Source organism: Balaenoptera ricei, chromosome 11 (genome assembly GCF_028023285.1).
Source record: "Balaenoptera ricei isolate mBalRic1 chromosome 11, mBalRic1.hap2, whole genome shotgun sequence".
Classification (NCBI taxonomy): domain Eukaryota; kingdom Metazoa; phylum Chordata; class Mammalia; order Artiodactyla; family Balaenopteridae; genus Balaenoptera; species Balaenoptera ricei.
The window spans coordinates 72,903,855-72,918,775 of record NC_082649.1 but is presented as its reverse complement, the minus strand read 5'-3'; the positions used below and the strand labels follow the sequence as shown (position 1 = coordinate 72,918,775).

At 44.1% G+C, this 14,921-nt stretch overlaps 1 long non-coding RNA gene across 1 annotated transcript; it reads right to left on the bottom strand.

Moving 5' to 3' along the window:
* Window positions 1–1,274: 1,274 nt before the first annotated feature.
* On the bottom strand, window positions 1,275–7,076 carry LOC132374154 (uncharacterized). Its single transcript, XR_009505590.1, has 3 exons — window positions 7,034–7,076; window positions 5,617–5,643; window positions 1,275–1,391 (listed from the first exon to the last, which is right to left on the bottom strand). It is a non-coding gene; the product is annotated as an uncharacterized LOC132374154 (long non-coding RNA).
* Window positions 7,077–14,921: the final 7,845 nt, after the last annotated feature.

Sequence of the window (14,921 nt, the reverse complement as noted above, 5' to 3'; positions counted from 1 at the left end):
TGAACCACAGTCCAGGCCAACGTGCCCTTGAGGGAGAGGGGCTAGTATAGGACTTTGAAGGCTGCGGAGAATAACGCATCTGGAAAATGCTTTGGAAAATAGCAAAGCAGTCTACAAAGATTTTAGTTTTATGTGTGTTTAGGAAAGGCCAAACAGACAGGATGTAATTTGACATTTAGATTTAATTCTGTTGACGATCCACAGCGTTGGGAACATGCATCCTAGAGTGTCCAGTGTCACTGGGAGCTGGCTGTACGCAAGAGTGGTACTCGCGTAGAAGAGATGAGCTATCAAAACAATTCGCTGTACTTTCATATCCTCGATCTCAATGAAAATGTAGTGGCAAGTTTGCTAGATAAAAGAACACAAGGCTAAAAGGCAAGTCAACCTAGGTTTCCACCTTATATCTACCACTGACTAGCTGTGTGACCTTGAGCAAGTGATTTAATTTCTCTGGTCCTCTGTTTTCTCAACTACAACTTGGTGCTATTATTAATAATAATGGCTTTTTTTCATGAAAGGTTTAATATATGCTAAGCAGGGTTCTAGAAAGATGTATTAACTCAGTCCTCACAGAAAGTTTCTGAGTTTAAAATCTCTATTATCTTTTTTGTCCAGTTGGGGAAACAGGCTTGAATGGGTTAAGTAAGTGACTTCAGCTCATATAGCTAGAAAGTGCAGGGTCAACCTCCAGATCAAGCTGCCCAGATCCAGAAACTGTGCTCTGACCCACAACACTGTGAGAGGCAGGCAAGCTTCAGCTAAGGACGGGACGGGGTGCCCATCAGTCCTCCATCACTTACCATCACCTTGCCAAAGTGCAGAGCCTCACTGTGCCTTACATCCTCTCCGTGTAAACAGGTAGTAATAATGGCATCTGCCTCCTGGCATTCTTGTGAAGGTTAAATGAGTTAATGTTTGTTAAAAACTCTGAACATTGCTTGGTAAGGACTAGATCGGTACTTAAGTGCTAGTATTATTATATTAGAACTCATACTCTTCAATGATGTAGATTGGAGCAAAGATTAAATAATATGTGTAAATTACCTGCCTGTATATAATAACCACCCAATACATGATTCCTTCCAGGAGATTTAGTGCCAAGTGTGACACATGATTTAGGCGCTAGAGAGAGGTGAAGACCATAGGGCACAGGGCCACCTACCAGAGAGCTCACAGTCTAGTGGAAGCAAAGTTTAGTTTTCTCACCTCCAGGTATCAGAATGTTCTGTCTTTAAGCAGCTGGCTATACCTGATTTCTCACTTGCCTGTAATAATGGCGCACGTAATGGGATAAATGGGCTGAAAAGCATTCATAGGTCCATCTTCTGTCCCAGCCCGGTGGAGAGAATCCTACAGTGGGTCCTCCGTTTCTCTCCCTCAGGCATCCCCTGTGAGAGAACAGAATCTGACTTAGAGGGTGGGAGAGGCTGAGTTAGTCTCCACAATAAAGCACCCAGTGTAGGGGGAGAGGAGGGAAGAAAGGTGCCATCCTCAGAGCACGGCAGGGGTATGTTCACGTGTACATGTTGGATGTGTATGCTGTGTCCACATGCATGTGTATGTGTTGTGAGTGTGTGTTTCTGTGTTTGTTGGGGGCTGCGGTGGTTCTAGTGTAGCTGCAGGGTCTGGGGAAGGTAGAAGACAAGAAATGGGATTGTAGTAAGTATTGCAAGGATTTGCATCTTCTTTCTTATTTTCAAAATACAGGAGTAAAGGAACTCTGTTCCTTTTTATTACTTTTGACTCATTAATTGTGTTTATGCAAGCCATGCCTCTTGGAGACCAAATAGCCATGTGGTTTTATGGGGTCTGGAGCACCTCTATTTGCCAGGGGCTGTGCTGGGTCCATTTGTTGAATAGAGGCTGTCAATTCCTGCCTGTCCTTGGACATGCCCTTTTAGCAAATATTTCAGGGCTGGCTGGCCTGGTCTCAGGGAGGCCACAGCCAGCAGCCAGAAGGACTGGCCAGAGAAGGCGGGGCAAAGCCAGACAGAAGAGAGCTCAGAAGCCAAAAGAGCTTTTTCTGAAAGTCAGGCTTCATCCTCCGCTGCCTTACGAGATCACACTGGGCTCCCTCCCCTGTTCACAGTTCTGGTGTACACCAAGGGGAAGTGAGGCTGCTTCTGCCGACCCTTTCCAGCAGAGGTGTCATTCAGAATTGGAGCATGTGAGCAGATGGGCTTATTAAGGATGGCGTTTTAGTGGGGAGGGTAGCGGGTTGATGAGGAAGAAAGAGAGACTAAAGCCAAGACAGGAGCCAGCCTGACTGGGTTGCCTGGTCCAGAGGGAACAAGGACAAACAGGGCAGGAAGGGTGAGGGGCTTTGGCTGACTTCCCCCACACCATGAAGACTCAGGTGCATCCTGTCTGTGAACATCGATTTTGGTGCATGTGTTTTATTTCCCTAAGAGTCTTAGCAGTAGATGCCCTCCTGGAGGGTACCTTCCTCGGGTGTGTGGGTGGGCAATGGGGATAGTTAGGGCAGGCTCCTGACCCAGTCCCTTTGGGAAGTGTATCTATGGATCCTTTGCTGTAGGGCTTCTCTGAACTTTCTATGCAGTACTCAGGATTGGGGGAGGGGGGGTGGTCTCAAATGGGCATCATATTCTAATCTTGGAATGCAGCCACCTCTCCAACATAGGGTAAGAACCATTGACATCATGCTGGACAAACTCCACAAACAGTCATGTACAGAAGTTTCCCAAACTGCCCTGATGACACAAGTCACATGAGGGCTTGATGAAAGACCTGATTCCTGGGCCCAGCCTAGATCAACTGAAGCAGGAATTCCAAGGGAGAGTTCTGGAAATCTGGAGTTTTAACAAGCATCATAGGCCATTTTTATCAGTAAAGTCTGGGACAATCCCGTGGATATTTCCAGCATTACAGTCACTCCCTACTCCGTGGGAAGAGAAGAAACTAGCTCTCTTTCATGTGGTAACTAAAGTTGGAGCTGAGAGATGAAGACCTGTGCCCTGAAGCAGGCGTGTGCAACACCGAAACCCTCCCCGCACTCCCAACTTAGCAGCGTCAGAAATCAGTATCTGTGAGCCCCCCATTAGTTGAGGCAGAGTAAAGCTACACCACAGACACCACTCCAGAACAGAAGCTTCTGGCTGCCTCGGCCTTCCTGCTGCTCCACCTCACACTTCTCCCTGGGCCACCTACCTGCTGCCTCTGGGCTCCCTACCGCTGTGAACTCCTGAGGCTGGCACCCTAAATATGATACCTCAGAGCCCCCATGTGAGCTCACCACTCCATGTCCTGAGAACAAATTTCCCAACAGAAAACATCTGCATCCTGGCAGGGGCTGGGGGATCAACATGAAACCTCCTCTACTGTGTGACTTCCTGCTGAAGGCTCAGAGCACCTCTGCAATGGACCATCAGGTGTGGCTCTTGTGCCATTCTTTGACCACCCAGAACAGTGTGGCCTTAGTTTGAAGGTTACCTTATAGGTTTTTACTGAGAAATTGTGACCCTTTTTATGTACCTTTAATTGAAAAATATTGTGTGGTTTTATTAGTTTTTGACTGCTGTGCAACAGTATCACCACAAACTTAGCAGCTCCACACAGCTTACATTTAATTATCTCACAGTTTCTGTGGGTCAGAATTTCCAGGCATGGCTTAGATGGGTCCTCCAAGTAAGATCTCACGAGGCTGCAGGCAAAGTATTGGCTGAGCTGTGGTCTCATCTGAGACTTGATCGTTTCCCCAGCTCATTCAGGTTGTTGACAGAATTTAGTTTCTCGTGGCCATAGCGTTGAGGACTTATGTTTCTTGATGGCTGTTGACCAGAGGCCATCCTCGGTTCCTAGCACGTAGGGTCTCCCAACATGATCACCTACCACCTCGAATTAAGGGGGGGGAAGACTGCAGCAAGATGGATGCTACAATCTTATGTTACAAAATCATATACCTGTAATCACATACATCACCTTTGTCACATTCTACTGGATAAAAGCATGTCACAGGCCTTGCCCACACTCAAGGTCACAAACACCAGGAGATGAAGATCATGGGGTCACCTAATAAGTCTGTCTGTCATAACAGTGGTGGCCAATTGGCATGTCTGCTCAAGCCCAAAATAACACTCCTTCTCTAAGAACAGAGTCAACTTGGCAGACATGTGTGTGCCATGGGAATCCACACCCTGACAGCATTGTCTGAAGTGTAGGAAGAGATCCGGCCCCAAGTGAAACAACCGGATACTTCCTTCCAGGATTTTGACATTGGGATTTACAGATAGCAATTAGTCTGGACTACTTCCTTTCAAGGAAAAGGGACATCGAGTTCTTGGGTGGGCTTTTTCCAACATATGCACCAGGGACAGAGGAGAATGAAGTTGGATCAGAGGGAGGAATGAAATTGAGTCATAGGAAAAAAAAAAAAATGGAGATTAGAGGTGGAGAAAAAACGCTGTCTCAGTCTCCAAAAGCTATTAGGTTGCTGGTTCTATTTTTTCGTGTAACTCAATGATTTTTGAGTTTCAGAGTTCTTTTGATATCCTGTCCATAAAGTCTCTATTTTGTGTAAGTTTGCTCAAGTTGGCTCCTGTTACTTGCCAAGGTCAAGAACCACAACTAAGTAGAGATGTCAGGATGGGCCTTATTTATTCTTCACTTAGAATCTCTCTATCATCCTGCCATTAACCTGCCATCCACTAAAAATTATTTCTGTACTTTTCATTACGCACTGTCAACTTTATCATGCATTTACCATCCAGGCACTGTCCTGGGTGCTAGGCTACACAAGCAAACAAGACTCAGAGTTCCCACCCTCACCAACCCGCAATCCATGGAAGCACCAGGCATGTAAGCAGAGTTACAGGCGGGAGGTGCTGAGGAGCACCCAAAAGGAACACACACCTGAGCCTGGGGAAGAGGCCTTCCAGAAATGCTTCCTGGAGGAGGTGACTAAGCTGAGATCCAAGAGATCAAGAGGAACTAACCAACTGCAGAGAAAAAGAAGAATATTCCAGACAATGGGAATAGCCGGTGCAGAGGGGCCAGGAGAGTGACAAAACTGAGAATCAGAGAGCTGAGTGTATGTGAAGAGACCTTTTATGGAGATGGTGAGGAAGCTAACATTTTACATGTCTGTCGCCCAAAACGATTACCTCCTTGAAGTTGGGGGCTGTATTTTAAAATTATTATTATGAAAATCTAGCTTGGCACTTGGGGATTTATTAATTAAAAATTGTGCGTGGGCATTTTATTTACTTTTTATTAATATATATTAAAGGTAACTCTTCTTGACGTATAGAGCTATGACTTCTGACAAGTGCACACAGCTGTGTGTCCACCACCACTGCCAAGATACAGAGCAGATTCACCTTTCTAAAAAATCTCCTCATGCTGCCATTCTGTAGTCAACCCCTCTCCCCATCCCCTTCCCTTACTGGTATTCTCTATACGCAGTATTTTTTTAATCTTTGTACCTACCTACATGATATATATATCACGTAGGCTTCTTTCCCAGCTTCATCCAGGAAGTTGAGTGATTTATGTGTGTGAAGATAAGGGAGCCCATTCTCTCAGATCACCATGAAAGACACGCAGATTTCTCAGATCAGGCACAGGAAAAGATCAATTCAGTTCAGAAAATCATACCTTGTTTCCCAAGACTCAGGTTCTGTGCTGAAAGGATATAAGAACAAAAAACCCAGCATTATCTGTGGGTCGGGTCTGCATTTCCTGGCCTTTTGCTAAGGGGCTAAAGGCACAGGTTTCACGGAGCCAATAAAATGCACCTTCTTCTCAAGAAATGTTACGACAGCTGGCTTCCAGATCCTCTGATTGTTATGTCTTTTTCAAGAAGTATCTATTAATTATTTTTCATCATGTCTTGATTTTACCAAGAAGGCCATTATTTCTATGGGCAGTTCACTGATAAACTGGGGAATGTTTTCATGTTGTTTTTCCTGGGGTATGGTGTAACTTTCTTTGTCATCAATACATACATTAAAGCAGGCTAACCCAAGTGTTTCCACAGACACAGCATATGGCTGGGTCATGCACACAACCATCATAAATCCTCCTTGACAATGGCCCAAAATGATATCGTGACCTGGTCCTGTTGGAATCCAGATTTATGAAGATCTGAATGTACAAACTGAGTGTTAGAAGCATGGGTTTTTAAAAATGTGCCACATGAATAGGCTGGTCTCTTATATGGCTACTTGCCTCCATATGTGGCAAGTGAATGAAAAAATATATGCAGAGGTAGTTGAAAAATTCTTGAGATGCCTCAATAAGCTTGCCTAGAGCCAGTGCAGAGTAAGCACCCAATAAATATTCATGAGCCAGTGGACGAATGGATGGATGAATGAAGTGGAACTGGAGCGAGTTATAAAATCATCTCGTGGGGCTTCCCTGGTGGCGCAGTGGTTGAGAATCCGCCTGCCAATGCAGGGGACACAGGTTCGAGCCCTTGTCTGGGAAGATCCCACATGCCGCGGAGCAACTAGGCCCGTGAGCCACAACTACTGAGCCTGCGCGTCTGGAGCCTGTGCTCCACAACAAGAGAGGCCGCGACAGTGAGAGGCCCGCGCACCACGATGAAGAGTGGCCCCCACTCGCCGCAACTAGAGAAAGCCCTCGCGCAGAAATGAAGACCCAACACACCCCCAAATTAAAAAAAAAAAAAAAAAATCATCTCGTTTCACTAGAGAGCAGCTCATCCTAGGAAGCTGTCGCCTTTCCAACACCTTTTCCCCTTTTTCACTTGTGAATGCATGCTCAGTTTTGCTCATGAAACCTCTCTAACCTCAGCCCCAGGGGTAAATCAATCTTATTCTAAGACAGTCAGAGAATGGGACTTCTCATGGAGATTGTGACTAGTCTGGGAACAGGCACATGGCCTTTTTTGACCCAATCAGACTGAAGGGGATGAGTTTAAGTTTGTGGCATGGGGATAAACTTTCCATTCCTTCCAGTAGAGATGGGAAAGGATGCGTGTTATTGTACCTGCTGCCCTAGAGTTTTCCCTTCCATGCCAACAAGACCCTGTCTGGGCTACCCTACTTACCTTATGACTTTGAAGGGAATCAGCTTTGGTTCGAGGCTGATGCTCTACAGGACAGAATGGGCAAGCATCTCATCCTTGACCACAGAGTTGAGCTCATGGACCTTCCTGGAGAACACCCAGATTCTGGACCACCTATTATTTGAGAGAGTAATTTCTTTCTAACTTAAGTCTCCCTGAGTTGGGATTTCTACTGCTTTCCCCTGAAAACAAAAAACTAAAATATTTAAAAGTTTGAAGTTGAGAAGAGAATAAGAAAGAAGAATGAGCTGTTTTGTATTGTTTCAGTAATAACACCAACCGCTGCATGTAGAGCACATGTGAAGATCACTTTTAGGTCTTGTCTTTCATTGCAAGTACATTGGGGGGTAAGTATTGTCATGCTGGTTTTACTTACTTCCTCAGGTAAGGCTTGCCCATCTGGAAAAGAAGTCCTCCTCCAGTTGGGGTAACTGTGTACTTTGTTTTCCTTAGTGGTTTTGCATGGTTCCTCTGGTAACACAGATAAAAAGAGATTTCTGTCATCTCATACTCCACAACCCTCCCAAATTTTCAGCCATTCATACTATTGCCTTTCTCACTAGTACATGAAATTCAGAAAACACCTTAGCAAATATTCCTTTTACAGTTACTGTAAGCAGGGTGCCAGGCAAGTTATACAAATAAAATATCAATATAAAATAACTCTTGCCTACAAAGATCTTATCCTCTAATTGGAATGACAGAGCAGAGCATTTCAGACAGTAATAGGAGACTTGAAAAAATAGAAACACTAAACTGTGTTAACCATCAAAAAATAGTATGTCATTAATTCTTCGATGAGAGGAACATAATAATAGCTCTCAAATCCAAACATTTTCGGGGTCTCTTTCCCCACCACCACCTTTGGCCTGGAGGGCTGCAGTAGTTTCCACATCTACCGACTTCTACCCTGTGTAACATCTGATCAATTCTCCACATTGAAGCCAGAGAGGTCTCGTGGAGAAGAAAAACAGACGATGACATTCCTCTGATCTCCCTCCAATGCCTATAAGACCCTGCCCAGGCTGCCCCTCTGACCTCTGCAGCCTGGACTCATACCATGCCCCATCTTGTCCTTTCTGTTTCTCTCCCTCTGGGGGCTCTTCAGTCCCACCCCACACAGGTCTTTGCATATGCTGTTCCCCATGTCCAGAACACCCTTCCCTCTCCTCTTCAACTAGCCAACACCTACTCACCCTCCTTCCAATTTCAGCTCAAGAATCCTGTCCTCAGAAAACTCTTTTCTGACCTCCTTGAGTAGGAGAAAACCTACCACAGGCTCTCACAGCACCAGGAATCTTTCCTTTGGACTTGTCCCCACTGAAGTACCACAGTTATTTGTGTAATCATTTGAAATATCACCTGTATCCCCACATACCTCTAGGTGGCCAAGGGTTTTATCTGTGTTTACTCACCATTGGATTTCCAGAGCTTGACAAGGTGTCTGGTATGTGGTAGATGCTCAATAAATATTTATTGAAAGAATGAGTATATACATGGGATCCACACTCACTTTGAGCTAGGCACCATGTTACGAACCTAACCACTTTGTCACTTACTTCTTTTTTTTTTTTCCATTTATTTATTTATTTATTTATTTATTTATTTATGGCTGTGTTGAGTCTTCATTTCTGTGCGAGGGCTCTCTCCAGTTATGGCAAGTGGGGACCACTCTTCATCGCGGTGCGCCGGCCTTGTCACTTACTTCTTAAAACCATCCTACGAGAGAAGTGCTATTGTTGTTGTCCCACTGTATAGTTGGAATACATATTTAGAGAGAGAAAATAACATGGCCAAAGTCACATATAAGTGACAAAGTAGGGATTCCAACTAGGCACATAACTTCAGAAACTGAACTCTTAGTCACTGGCCTCCACCTTGTCTCACAGATGAAGAAACTTCTGGAAGGTTAGAGGAGGAAGAAGCTTAGTGAGTGAGCAGGAGTTTGGGCTAGTCTCATAAGACAAGATAGTTTTGGCCAGAGAGGTAATAAGCAGGAGGACAGGTACACAGGGACACTGCTGGCATAAAGGCACCTTTGAGAAAGGCTCCCCTTCTGGGTAGGTGAATTAGAAAAAATGGCCCATCCTCCCTGCAGACATAGCCCCACATCAGGACAAGCATGTTGATAAGCCAAGCACTGGCTCAGCTTCAGGTCCTACTTTCCCCTCAGCTAGGCATCTTTCTGTGGTGCACAAACCACACAGCTGTATGCAGCACCCTGTAGACTTGAAGGTTTAGAAGAAAAAAGCAAGAGGTGAAAAAATCCATTTGGCTAGAATGGATGCTTTCCGAGGGAAATGCAAAAGTCTAAGACTTGGCCTGTCTAATATAGTAGCTGCCCGTGACTATTTAAAACTAAGTAAGTTAAAATTAAATAAAATTTAGCATTCTGTTTCTCAGTCATACTCTTTTCAAGTGCTCAGTGGCCACATGTAGCCAGTGGCTACCATACTGGACAGCGCAGAGAGAGAACATTTCCATTACTGCACAGCATTGGTCTAGAAAGCCAGCTGGAGCCACAGTTTGTAAAAAAGGAGCTCAGCCTTTATGCCATGGGGAATGATGAAAGGGTTGTAAGCTGGGAAGTGATGGTGCTGGGAGGAGTAACAATTACAATTTTTTGAAGAATTCTGATGTGCCTGGTAGTGTACTAAGTACCTTTCGGGCAATATCTCATTCAATCTTCATAAGAGTCCTACAAGGGGATAGTATTATTATTATCCCCATTTTATAGGTAAGAAAATTGAGGTCCAGTGAGGTTAAGTAACTGTTTTTTTAGATTTTTTTTGATGTGGGCCATTTTTTAAAGTCTTGATTGAATTTGTTACAATATCGCTTCTGTTTTATGTTTTGTTTTTTTGGCCGAGAGGCATGTGGGATCTTAACTACCCGACCAGGGAGCGAACCCGCACCCCCTCCATTGGAAGGCGAAGTCTCAACTGCTGGACCGCCAGGGAAGTCCCCTTAGATAACTCTTATAGTTCCAGGTCTGTCTGACTCCAAGATGTTCTACTCTATACCATGCTCCTCCTAGTCTATATCCAAATTAGCCTGATGATGAGAGTGAACTATTCAACAGATCAGAGACTGAGGTCACAGAGGCCTATTCAGCAGCCTTAGAAATATTCTAGGCATGAGATGATTATGTCTCCAACTGGGGGGGTCAGGAGCTTCCTTTGTAGAAACCTTCAGATTCTTGTTCTTTGTTCCCAGCCTACAGTTTGCCACGGTTTGCTTCCCCTCCTCCCTAACCATTCATCGCAATGGGCCACATTTTCTTTGGAATCATCTTTGCTTATCCTTTTGCTCCTTGTGTTGGTGTTTCCAGAGAAACTTGTGTTTGCATTAGGTTTTAACCTAATAAATTTTTATCCCTGGGAGGATATCTCCTGCTTCATCTTGCTGCTAGGCCTCCCGCTAGAGATCCCAGGACACAGCTGGAGAGCCTGTGTGGGCCCCACCACAAGCCAAGACCAGAAATCCCATCTGGAAACGTACGTGGCAGAAGCCTTCCCTCATCTCCCAGTTCCCCGGGAAATGGAATGCACCGAAGGATCCCACTTCCTGCTGGGACAGGGTTTCTTTTTGCTTCTTTGGCCTCCTGATGTTAAAGGTAAACTTTCACGTGGAGCAGTTCTGTCTTCATTGTGAGCTCCAGCAGTCCTGAGTTTGTGACTGATTCGGCTTTAGGTGAAGCCTGTCAAGCAATGGAGATGGATTGGCCCTCCTTCCGTCTTGTAAAGAAAACTGGTCTCCAGTATTTGCTTTCACAGCTTATGGACAAGTGGATCCCCATTAACCTCCCTGAGGAAGTCTGCGAAAGAAACCGGTGACTACTGATCTACGTGTGACAGCTGGGGAAACTGAGGCATAGGACAAGGGAGAGAATTTCACATGAATCAGAATGAACTAGAACAAGAAAGAAAACCATGACATCCAGGTTGCCTGGTCATGTTTTAACCACAAGCCACACTTGCCTATTTAGTTACAACAAACACAAAAGAGATAAACATAGATGTAAGTTAGTCTAAACACCAAATTTTAGAAGTTTTTCCTCTGATGTCTAGTCAGCCATCCTGACCTTTATTGGAGGATAAACCAAGTCGCAACAGCTGTGGACAATTATTTACTGTAAGTTAGAGACTAAAGAGTTTGGATAATGAAGTGAATTCAGCATTAGAAGGAGAGCAGAGTGCTTGGTACCAGAAAGTTACCTTTTAAGTCAATTCTTGAATTCCAAAGATTGAGATACCAAGTTCATGATAGAAGAGGTCCTAGAAAAGCCCAGGATTTGTGGGGTGGTGGGCTTTGCTCCCATCTGAGGTGTGTTACAAAAATGCACAGCCACACCTGGACCTTCCTCAGCCTAGACTGGTCCAGGAAGATACTCCATGCAGATGCTACCGAGATGACATGTCCCTTGCCGTCCATTAAAGCGATCTACGGCTGGCTGTGGAGTTACCCAAGCATCTTGGCTACTCAATAAGAAACAGATTTGGATTCCCTCACTCAGGCTGTCAGATTTTACAGCCGCCCGATGGTCTCCGCCAGGGCAGTGTGGCCTGTCAGTGAGACACTGCTGAGGGGGGCTCAGAAACATTTGGCAGTCAAGAGAGGGACAAAAGCTTTGCATAATTCAGGGGTGAGTTCAAAGCCAATAACATTTACACTCCATGCCAAAAAAGCATTTTAAAGCCAGTGAGGTGCCTCTAAGCCAATAAGGTATTATTACCTTTAAGCATATTCCTTTTTACCCTTTGATAATAAGCGCTATTTTAACGTATTTGAAAATACCATCCTCAATTTAAAACAGGATATGTCACCTCTGCACTTTGAACTTCCAAGAGGAAAAGAAGCCTTGCTTGAAGCTGATGCACTTTATTACAGGCAGACACACATACACACACACACACACACACACACACGCACACACACACACTCTCTCTCTCTCCCCACCCCCTCTCACTGTCTCTCTCCTCCTCACCTGCGCTGCAAAATAATGGAATCTGGCCACCCTGAGCGTGGCAAGAGGATCAATGAGACTAATGAATTTCCTCCCCAGGGGCCTCCTGCCTAGAAGCCCACCCACAGTACAGGGGAAGATTTACTGTAAACACTCCCATATTTTGAATGGGGTTCAGCGCCATGATGCTTTTCAGAGCAAGCCCTAGTCCGTAAGGAAGAAAAGCTGAAGACTCTGTGTTCTAGAGTTTTAACTAAACAGACCACAAAACCCACTTGCTCTCAAATTGAATTCTAAGTCTGAATTTGAGAACAACTGCAGTCCTTAAAATACAAATGACAACAAGCAGGGAACATTATCCTCGTCCTGAACAGAATTGTTGGGCATAATAGCATAGAGACAGAATAAGGTTTGAAAGAAATAAGAGCAGAGTCTAGGACTAGATGACTTGGGTTGAAATGATGGCTCTGCTATTTGCTCACTGTGTGACCTTGAACCTATTACATAATTTAGGTGTTTGGTGAATCTTTGTGGCTTGGAATTGTGACTCAGAACTGGAAGAACCCTGGAGACCATCTTGTTCAACCATTATCCCACTAGTCTTACCCAGAGACTCCAGAATCCCCAATTCTCAGCCCTTCATTACTTGCATCAGAGAAGACCATGAAGGTGTGTCTGCAGTGGCAGAGGAAGAGGAAAGGCAGGAGGCCTACTGAATCTTTTGCCAAATACCTTGGTCTACTTTGGAAAATATCTGATAGTCGTTGAGGTTTTGAGGGTGGACAACAAAACTTAAAGCTTAGGAGCTTAGGAGGCTAACTGACAGCTAAGAAACTGCCTCTTATTCCTCTCCCCCACCTCCAGGATTCCATCCCCTTATTTCTGGAGTGAGTACTACCCTGCTACATTCCATTGTTTACTGTATAAAGCATGACGTTTACCATGGAATACAAGGTTCTTCTCCAACTCTTCTGCCCTGTTCATCCAGTCTGACTCTCACCCACATATACTCTCTGTCTGACCACACTGACTGTCGCCTACCATGTCACACACATTCATGACTCCAGGCCATTCATGCTATTCCTTCTGCTTGCAGTATCTTTCCCCCTTTTCTGCCTGGCAAATCTCTACTCATTATTCAAGGTCAAGGCCAATGTTAACTCTCCAGTAAGGTTTTCTCAGACATTATCACTAATTCTAATGATAGAAAAGTTGAGTACCTACTAAGTGCTGAGAACTGTGCTCAATGCTTTGTGTGATGATCTCATTTCATTCAGAAATCCTCACTACAATTCCATGAAGTAGATACTATTGTGATCCCCATTTTAAGACTAGGAAAGCAAGTCTTACTAGAGTTAAATAACCTGCCCAAGGACACAGAGCTAGCTAGTGGTAGGGCTAATTTCAAGTCCAGATCTGTCTGATTCTATAAGCAAGCCCTTCCCCATCTGTCAGTACAACTCTTCCAATGAACTCATGCTTTGTTTACATCATTTTCCCAGTTTAACTTTACATCTTTTTCGTCCCTACTAGATTAAAACTCAGGTTGTGTGTTATTCTGTTTTAAATCTCTAATACTTAGCCCACTGCTTGGCTCACTTAAATGTGAGCCAAGATGCTTAACATAAATGTGTATACATGTGTTGAATGGAGAAATGGATAGATGGATGGATGGATGGAAGGAGGGAGGGAGGGAGGGAGGGAAGGAATCAAGGAAGAAATATTCAGCTTCCTTAAAGGTGCATATTCTAAACAAGCTAACCTTTTCCAAGTACACCAAACATTGTGTTTCATAAAGAATAATGTTAGTGCTTTCTGAAAAATGTACCTAGATATTCAATACATATTTTATATTGACCCTGTGCCTTATTAATGGTAGGAAATTCAAAGGAAAGTCAAATCCATACTCTGTACACCTATGGCCACAGAAAAGAAGCCTGAAAATGTTGGACAAAGTAGAAAACATCTGGACCAGGTCATAACCTTGAAGAATGAAGGTATATGCTCTCTGAGTTCAGTCTTTTCACTTAAAAAAAAAAAAACCTTAGGTACTTCTCATGACTTCAGTGCCTTGCTTTTTGATATGTCCTCCAAGGATGAAGTCTCACCCACAGACTTCAAATAGGTAAGCTTGCAGCTGCTACAAATTCAAGTGTTTAGACTACATCAACTTGCAGTTATTAGGGATGCATAAAAAGATCTAGAGAAAATGAGAACAGATCTTAGCCTTGGGCAAAAATATATAAGGTGTCAAACAGACACATTAGGGGAGGTTCAGAAGTCAGTACTTGTGGCTCTGCGTTCAAACTGGCCTGGCCAGAGTGCAAGCCTTTCCTCAGAGCATATGAACCAGGGTAGCTATCATTCAGTATTTTCAAAGTCTGTAGGATGCAACCTGAGAGGAAAAAGTGAGTTTCCAGGTAGGGATAGAATAGAATCAGAATTCTGGGTGACATGTTAAAATACAATCTCATGCGGTATTTGTTTTTCCTTTTCTGACTTACTTCACTCTGTATGACAGACTCTAGGTCCATCCACCTCACTACAAATAACTCAATTTCATTTCTTTTTATGGCTGAGTAATATTCCATTGTATATATGTGCCACATCTTCTTTATCCATTCATGTCAATGGACACTTAGGTTGCTTCCATGTCCTGGCTATTGTCAACAGAGCTGCGAGACGTAAGAGGGAGGAGATATGGGGATGTATGTATATGTATAGCTGATTCACTTTGTTATAAAGCAGAAACTAACACATCATTGTAAAGCAATTACAACTCCAATAAAGATGTTAAAAAAAAAATACAATATCATGGTCTACAAGGCCTAAATGCTTTGAAGCTGCATTCATGGTTGGAACCTCTTTGGGGTAGCCATGCCCAACTATCAAGTAATTGCAGGT